At 33.8% G+C, this 7,356-nt stretch overlaps 1 pseudogene; it reads right to left on the bottom strand.

Annotated features, from left to right (window-relative positions):
* Positions 1 to 5,441: 5,441 nt before the first annotated feature.
* LOC113915958 lies at positions 5,442 to 6,018 on the bottom strand (annotated as a pseudogene).
* Between the last annotated feature and the right edge of the window lie 1,338 nt (positions 6,019 to 7,356).

Below are 7,356 nucleotides of genomic sequence, written 5' to 3'. Positions count from 1 at the left end.
ATTATGTCAAAACATCTATATATTTAGATATTGTCTTTGAACCACATTTTCTCAATTATATTAGATTCTACTTTTGATACAGTATGCTTTTCAATGTAATAAGGTCTTTCTAAACTCCAAAATGAATTGGGTACTTCTGATTTTTCCAGTTTGTCAAAAGTGCAGTACTTGAAGTAAAATGGAAAATACTTTTGACTTAAGAGAATTGAATGCTGATGAGAAAGAGATTAAAAAAAAAAAAAACAGGGTTGGGAGTATTGTGTATGTGTTTTAAGGCGGAACTTCCTCTCTACCGGAATAGCAAGAAACTACTTGGAGTAGATGATACTTAATCGGAAACTTGAAAAATGAGAAGGATGCAACCATATGAAGTATTGAGGGGAGACCATTTCAGAAGAGAACAATATATCTAAAACTTGGGTGAAAAGCTTTTATGTTCAAGGAAAGAAAGAAGTTCTTCTTGGTTGAATTTTAGTGCCCGGGGGTGATAGTGATAGGAAATAAGGGAGATAACTGGGGTTAGATTATGGATGGTCATAAGAAATTTGGATAGAAAAAAGTGTAAGTTAAATATGTAGTGTAAATATATAATCATCCTTAAAAGAAAATCATTTCAGATTCTGTTTCCACTACAAGAAAACCCCCCAATGACTGAGTAAGTTATATTAACATAGCAGAATGGGTTTTATGAATGGACAAAATTATAGAAATAGATTGATAGAATAAAGTCAAAAGGAAGTAACATAGACAAATAACCTAAATCCCTAACTAATAAACAGAGCTGCAATGAGAATTTGGATGAATTCTCCCATGATAACTGTTATCACAAATCTTTTTTTTAATTTTATTATGTTATGTTAATCACCATACATTACATCATTAGTTTTTGATGTAGTGTTCCATGATTCATTGTTTGCGTATAACACCCAGTGCTCCATTCAATACATGCCCTAACACCCATCACCAGGCTAACCCATCCCCCCTCCCTTCTAGAACCCTCAGTTTGTTTCTCAGAGTCCATAGTGTCTCATGATTCATCTCCCCCTCTGATTTCCCCCTTCCTTTTTCGCTTCCTATTATCGTCTTCTTCATTTTTTAACATATAATGTATTATTTGTTTCAGAGGTACAGGTCTGCGATTCAACAGTCTTACACAATTCACAGCACTCACCATAGCACATACCCTCCCCAGTGTCTATCACCCAGCCACCCATCCCTCCCACCCCCCACCACTCCAGCAACCCTCAGTTTGTTTCTTGAGATTAAGAATTCCTCATATCAGTGAGATTATATGATACATGTCTTTCTCTGATTGACTTATTTCACTCAGCATAATACCTTGCAGTTCCAACCACGTTGTTGCAAATGGCAAGATTTCATTCCTTTTGGTGGCTGCATAATATTCCATCATATATATACATACCATTCTTCTTTATCCATTCATCTGTCGATGGACATCTTGGCTCTTTCCATAGTCACAAATCTTAATGCACATTATTTTTCTTATGTATTCTCTATAATTCACCTATGATGAATAGAAATGTTTTTTCTATTTTATAGGGAACTTAAGGGGTTTTTTTTAAGCAGCCTCTCTTTTCATTTTATTATTATTGTGATAAACATTTTATAGAACTATAAATATGAAGTTGAATTCTAGCCAGCAGTCAGCTCTAATAGATCTTTTCACTCTGAATCAAAAAATTCTAAACATTTTAGTAACTCTCATTTGGACCTATGGTTATTATTGCACTGTTTACTTTTAGTGTCAATCAGGTCAGGTCAGATGGGGTTATTTTAAAAGCTTAAACCTTGCCCCAAAGAATATTATTTACAGAAATGTTAACTCTGCAACTTTTACAGATACCCAATGCACATTAACCCAATGATGGTTGTGATAAATATATTTTTTACATTGTGCAGAGCATTTTCATATTGGTTCTTCTACTGCCTCTTCTTTTGTCTCTTTTATATAGCAAAACACCACTCACAGTATTTCAGGAATGGAAGACATAATGAAAAAATCTTTGCCTAGGCAAAGATTGAGCAGTGTGAGCTCTAGTACTAATATTTTGCCCTTGAACAGTTGGTTGAGCATGATAAAGTCATTGAATATAGCAGAAGCTCCATGGATGAACTAAAAATCATTATGATCAAAAGACACAGCACGTACCTTGTAATCAGGAGCACATTTTTGTTTTTTTCTCAAGTATTAACTCTACTCCCTATTAGCTCTAAGGCCCGGGATGGTTACTTTGCCTCCATAAACTATGTTTTCTTCATCAGGAAAATAAGGATAGGAATGCATTCTACACAGGTGTGATAAAGTGCAATGTAACATTATTTTCATTGAAAATAAATGTGCTGCAAAGGCTCTATTAGTCCTCGTACACTGAAGTTGAGAGGCCAGAAATAGTAACATTAGAACTCAAAGCAAATGGCCTCCATACAAAAACCAAGCAAACAAAAACAAACAAAATAGCTATTGGAGTCCTGCAAAAATACACACCGATAAACTGCTTATGTTCCATCCTTTACTTCTATGGTAGTTACCAATTGCCCCTCAACCCCAAATCCACCTTTTATTTCCTGGTTTGTGATACTGGAGCTGTATCACTTAAATCTCTTTTGCTAGCGGCCACAATGTCAGGTTCGGTCAGTAGACAGCAGTGGAGAGACACTTCAAAAGGAAGGGCTTTCTCTTCTGGTTCTATTGCTTTCTTATTTTCTCCCAGTGTGACATTCAGCTGCTGGCTTCCCAGCGAATCTCACTGGTAACTGCTTGCATGCTTCCCAGAGACTTTCTGCTGCACCTCACCTTGGGGTTCCTCACTTGCTAATCCTGACCTGCTGCAGTTTGCCAAAACTCTCTACCAGCCGGTGAACCAGGGCCCCACCCTCTCCAGTAGGGTGTGTGTGTGTGTGTGTGTGTGTGTGTGTGTGTGTGTGTGTGTGTGTGTGTGTGTTGTGTGTGTACAGAGAAGAGACCCTCTTTCTTTCAAGTTTGCTTCCTTCTTTACTATTCTCCCTAAACCCTAGAGATTGCGGCTACAATAGGGGTATTTTTATGCCCCCTGTTCAGAGTTCTCTCTGGCCTCTTAATAGCTGATTCCCTGTTACTAGTTAATAATTCTTTATATAAAAATTATCCTCTTCAGCTACTGGTATGATTTCTGACTCTTGAATGGACTCTGACTGATACACCTTTTCATACTCAAGATGAAAGATATTAAGTGTAATTTAATCTTGGTATTCTGGAGTAAGTAACTCTAAGGCACATAGAACTTTACAAATCAGTGATTATAGTTCTTAATACTAAATGCAGCTTCAAACAAATTGAGTTTTACTGCATAAAAGTAAATTTGAAGTTTATGACAAATTTCAAAAACATTTCACAATACATTGTAAACAGCAGTGGAATGTAAAATCTTTGAATGAGTTAGAAATACTGCAAAAAAACAGGAAAGTATACAAAAAAAAATAAAAATTCTGTTGGAGTCAAAGTCTCGGTCCTAGTTTTTAATATGAAGATTTTGGTATATTTTTTTGTTTAATTTTCAAATGTTATATTTATCATGAATAAACTTAGTAATTTTCACATATAGCTAGTATGTAAACACACATACGCACACACATAGCTTGAGCCTATTCATATTTTCTGATTCTCTATCATGCTCTCTAAACCTCTTGACAAACTAATCAAATATCCTTTAAACTGATTTTTAATATTTTAAATTTGCGTTCACGGTAATTTTCCATATGTCTCTCATCCTGCACAGAAACTAATTCCTCTTCAATTGTCTCATTGTGCTCACCAAATGCTAACCCAATTTAATTATTATTCTTTTATCTTTTATACTACTAACATAAGAAGTTGATAATTAGAATAAATTAATTTTCTGCTTCTAAAATGAAGAAAATGCCTAAATTGCTTTGTTCTGAGCATTTGAAAAGTACTTAATATAAATATACATAGTTACTGATAACAAATGCAATGACTTAACTCCCTGGCAGCTTCCCCTGAACCTCAGACACAATGTATTGTCACAGTGCAGTGCTAATGAACATTAGCAATTACCTATGCAAATTTGGTTTCCATTTCTAGATTAGTCCATTTCTTTAAAATCCATTCGATTTAATGTTTTTTTATTTATGTAATTAAATAAAAACATTTAAGAAATAATAATTTGTTCAATTTTGTTTTAGGATTTAAGAAGACTCAAGATGAATACTAAATGGGCATGTTCTTTGAGTTCCACATTATTTTTTTTCTACTAAGAGTAGGAAATCTTTTTATATGAGAAAAAAGACATGGTTTTATCTTACAGTATCTCTCAAGATGAAAATATTCTCTAGCTGACCACTCAATAGAAATGGTAAATTTTAGAGAATGGATTTTACTTCTGGATCAGGGTTCTGACTCTCTCATATGCCCCAGGTATACACATGACTCAAATACGTATCAGACATACACTGAAACAACTTAATTATCCCCCAGAAGACACCTTCTCTTTTTTTTGGCTAATAGTTGATGTACAGAGATTATATAAAGGTGTTAAAATATTTTAAAAATATTTTTATACTGAGATACAGTGGTATAGTATATAATTATTTTATTTTATTTATTTTATTTTACTTATTTATTCTTTTTCTAAAAGTAAAGATCCTTTTAATGTTTTAGAAAAAGGTTACTTAGAGGGGGAATAGTGCTTAAAATTCCACAGAACTAAGGTTAAGGGGGAGACCATGATCAAATACCTAACAAGGACATGTTTTGATGCTCTTTCAAGTGGTATTTTTGAGTCAGGAAAATACCCAAAGAAAGATGATTCTTCTTGACATGCTTCTCACTGAACAATATCTTTATTCACCTTTGTGTGTATCAACTGCCTAGTCCAGGTATTTGAACTCCGAAATAATTTAATGGAACTCACAATCAAATGACACTTTATCATATATAATCCTTTCATATGGAAATAAATTTCTGATGCCTTTTAAATTCATGATCCCCATGAACATTTCAGTTATGATAAATTATAAAATGGCAAGAAAGATTCTTTGAAATCTCAAAGTTAGAAAAAAACTTGAGGAAAGTATATATTAAGGGGCTTCACAAATATGAGGCACAATTATTTCCTAATAATTATTTTATATATATAATTAATTATATATAATAATTATTTATATAAAATATTTTATATATTAACATCCAAACTCAGTACATTGTCAGCTGTTTCCCTCGGTTCACTTGCATCCGGCGATGTACCAAGGTTCTGAACGCTTTTCAGTGAAAAGCGTATCCAGCTCATCCAGTGTAGAGAAGTAACTCTAATACCATCACCTCTCACATAGAAATTTTCAGACAGACACTGACCTTTTTTTAAACAGAAGCTGAGCGGTATCATAGGGGACTTAATCTTGCAGAAGCATCATCCTTCCGGGCTTCAGCCTGTGGAGAGCCTTCTGCATCCTGTCTGCAACAACTGCTCGAGTATTCAGTAGGTGGCGGAGGATCCAAGGAACTCATCAGCACAGATTTCCGGGTGATTGAGTTCTGAGTTTCATTTTCTTCCACAGGAGGCATCTGTGTTTTATGTCCAAGGCTATCTGATGAACACTTGTGTTGTTCTTCTATTTTTAAACTAGGTCCGTTGTCACTGCTCTAACATTCAGGTACTTCACTCCTCATGTTCTCTGAGAGCAAATCCTTCACGTGATTTTGGTTTTGGCTAGGTGCCAGTGTGGGAATTTGGTAAAAAGCCAATGTCTGCCCTAGAAAAACCCATTTTCATGGATTTTGTAGAAGTCATTCCAATATATGTGGGCCCTGATTTCATAATTAACTCCTGGCACACCCGCTGAATGCTGTTCTTCTTTCTTGACTTTCCTCTTCACAGCCAAAGCCTGCTCTTCCAACCACTCCACACTGTGCCAGGCATTATGGTGGAAGACTCGTGCTGGATCGCTCAGGAACCGGGTCCCAAACTGCAGCCAGAACGCATTCAGCATAGGGGTGGCCATGACACCAAAACTGGATATGTACACAATTATTTTAAAGACTTTATATTCACATGGAAATGTGATCATGGTATATGGATAAGCTAACAATATTTAAAAGAGGCTATTATATGATCATACACGTTTTAAATAACAGCAGAAATTTAGAGGGATAATCACCAAAACTCATAACAATTATCTCTAAGAGCTAGCCTTACAGAGCAAGGATATAAAGATAAATTCATGTTCTTATTTATGCTTTTTTTCCTGGTGTTTTCTATTTGATATGAAATATAGTCATGATAAAACAAAAATTATTTCAATTTTGAATAAAAACTAAAAATGATGCCAACATCTATAGCTTTGTATTACATGCCATTTTCTTATATGATGTTCTCAAAGTAATCAATGATACTCATTTTTAAAATAAATAGACATGTCATTTGGGAATCATTTAGCTCGACTCCAGCTCTTAGCACTGGCAGTGGTGGAGGGCACATTGGTCACAGGCTTCTTATTTTGATGAATTTTATCAGTGTAATCAGTGTGTATGATATATAAATATGTTTTTATTATATAAATAGTATATTTATACATTTATACAGAAAATTTCCCGAAGTACCCCCTTCTTACAGGTTTTACAATTTCATTTATGAAATAAAATGCCAGGAAATAAACTCATACAAAAATAATTTCAGAATTGAGGTCAATTCAGATGTATTCTAACTAAAGTGTACCTATTCCTACAAGATCATACTGCTTTAAGGAAACTAAAATGTTCTAATTAATTGTACTTTCATATGGTGAAGATGATAAATATACTCCAGTACTGTGCAAATTAAAAAAATCAGCTGGTTAAAATACATACAATTATATGATATTTTCTACTATGCTGTTATTTTTTGGAAAAGTTATGTTGAATTTATCTCTTATCTAAATTGCTTGTATAAGAAGCAAAAGTAAAAAGAAAAGTGAGGGAAGTTATTGGTAAGTTATTGTAATAATGGCTTTGCTGATTATCAATATTCCTTGTTTTTATTATTTAATGACTCTTCCTGAAATTATGCTGAATAAATAATCAGGCACAGGCACTAACTTTCTCATTTAATCTTTATTGTTTGAAAATCCTTACTTGTATGAAATACTCATTTTTAAATGCTCTTATATTAAATTATACTTGAGTATACTTTAAAGAAAAGTTAACAAGCCGAAGAGTGAGATTGGAACTCTCATTTTGATCCAGATTAATAAAATATCATATCATACTGATCTAGAAATGAACCTAAGAGACAATATTGAAAGAACAAATTTTCAGGCAATACCTGAAAGCTGTGAAAAAAATAGGAATTTAGAAGAGCTATA

The sequence above is a fragment of the Zalophus californianus genome, chromosome 1 (genome assembly GCF_009762305.2).
Source record: "Zalophus californianus isolate mZalCal1 chromosome 1, mZalCal1.pri.v2, whole genome shotgun sequence".
NCBI lineage: Eukaryota > Metazoa > Chordata > Mammalia > Carnivora > Otariidae > Zalophus > Zalophus californianus.
Note: the sequence above shows the minus strand (reverse complement) of the source record. Positions and strands in the feature narration are given on the sequence as shown.